Raw genomic sequence first — 2470 nt, forward strand, 5'->3', positions numbered from 1 at the left:
CATATTTCTTCTAAGGATCTTTTTGATGATGTTTCTGATATCTTTTGCATAACTCTTGAGGGGTGATGGTCTGATCATTGTCCTTTGATCTTTAAAAAAGATCAATTGACTATGGGTCTACTTCTTTCAAGTTATTTAATTACTGGATGGCCATGGATGGGTTCTCAGAGGTTATTCATCTTGCAGTTAATGACTTCATTCCTGATGTTAGTTGATGTGCACAAAAGTACCTAATACTCTTAAATTTATAAACTAACGAACTTAACTAGCTAGATGCACGTAGGCAGTGTACCTAGTCGAATTATAGAATAGTTTAGGTAAGTCAGGTGTCGATCACAGTGAACAATATTTAATTAATAAAATAACTACTAAAAGCTAAACTAAGAAAAACAATTAAAAGTCAGGGTTGTATCTGATTTTATAAGTTCAGAAAAACTTAACCTAAAATACCTAATTAATGACTAAAAAGAATTTTTAAAACAAAGTATAAAAGATACTCTCTTTAGCTTCGAATCCTTACTTTTTTCTATGGTTGATTTCAAGACAATGGATTAATTCCGTTAGTTACCAAATAAAAGTTACTAGTCATCATGGTCAGACTAACTAGCATAAGTCAATTTAACAACTTTAACCCCAATTATCATGCAAGTTAAAGGACACTAAAGTGATTTTAAAGGTAATTTGGACTCTGAATGATAGAATCTACAGACTATTATTCTTTGGTCAAGTCTAGTAATCGAGCAAATATTATAATCAAATACTCCTCTCTAACACAGTTAAGCAACTAACTTATCACCTATACTAGGATATGGCCAATCCCATCTCTAGCAATATAATGATCATAAACAAATAGGTAAATCAATTTCGTGAAATTAACAGTAGTTTAACTACACAAAACTTGAGACAAGGAAATAAAGATAAAAACTTTAACAAGCTAGGTTTAGATTTATCAAACAATATTTAAAGCAAAACCAACTTGATAGATCCATCAATTATGAAATCAAAACATAGTATTAGAAGTTCATCTAATCTAAATGAAAGCAAGGATTATTAGCGCATAATCACAGCTGGAAAACACATAAACAAAAGGAAAACTAGACCAAACATGATTAAACTAGGCAAACCGAATGAATATACACGAATCCTTTCTCCAGTCTCCTTATCCTTTGATCTCTAGTTGAATTCTACCCCCAAAGGGTTCTTGGAAGTGTGTTTCTTCGTAAATAATCGCAGCCTTAAGCCTTCTACCCTCTGCAATCGAACTAATGTCCGAAATATTTATAATTACCAAAATCTGGACACCACGTCATGGTTGACCTCCACCACATCGTGGTCCACAAGTTTATCTTGTATTCTCCAAGTCATTGTCAAGAATCGTGAAGATTCCATTCAGCACGTCGTGATGGTGCAACCACATCGTGGTGGTTGGGAATCATCATTTTCTCAAAACAAGAAAGTTGTCCAAAATTATGTCTAGTTTACAGAACAATTTGAATGTTGTCAATCGGAGTTAAGAGTCATGAGATATGATCAAAACACTAACAAGGGGTCAAGCTGTCCAACAACATCCTTTTTTTGTGTCTTCTTTTGTCTTAGCCCCTTCATTCCTGCTTCCAGCTCCTCGTTTGCTTCCTGTTCATCACGAGCATGTTTTTGCTGCTTCAAAAAATATTTCAAACATAAAGTACCTTTTGTCTCATATTAAGCATAATTGTAGCTAAAAGTATTAGAAATATGCAATAAATATGTAGTTATTATCATCATATCAAGACTTTAGCTACCAACATCGCACAAGACAAACCATATTGAGCCTCTCCATTACTCCAAGACTGCAATGCATGTATTTTTGTCTAACTTTTCCTAAAAACTTCCCCAATCCTAAATAATTACAATATTCATAAACACTTCCCCACTTATTTTGAACAACACTCATTTTATGCGTCCCTCCGAATCCATCCCCATAAAACTTTCTTAACCTCAATGTATTTTTGGTTAAATCCGCAAGCATACATATGGAAAAATAACCTAGAAAATAAAAATAGAATAAATAAATTGGCAAATTTCTCCTTATTCTTGAGTCTTTGATAATTTTGAGCTTTTCTTCATTATATTGCTTGATCTTCATAGCTTTGTAGACTCTTATTTCCAACTTTTGCAACATTTTTTTTTACTTTTTCTATTTTACATTTTTTTTCTTTTTTTTTCACTTTTTTTTTTCACTCAAAACTAAAAATCTTAAAAAAAATATGCTTAAGCAGGGGACTTAACTTCAACCCTTATTGGTTAGAGGCATTAGTCTAAGGTGCAATGACTACATAAGCTCTCCAGGATACATTTCTGGTACATGATACTAAACATATTACTAGGCAAGGTCGTGTTTTTGTTCAATGATATCACTAGGATATGGAAGCCACAAATACACTATAACATATATTGGCTCAAATAAACATTAAAACTCGCATTGGATCGT

The sequence above is a fragment of the Lactuca virosa genome, chromosome 2 (assembly GCF_052849685.1).
Source record: "Lactuca virosa cultivar CGN04683 chromosome 2, Lactuca_virosa_CGN04683_v6, whole genome shotgun sequence".
Lineage (NCBI taxonomy): Eukaryota > Viridiplantae > Streptophyta > Magnoliopsida > Asterales > Asteraceae > Lactuca > Lactuca virosa.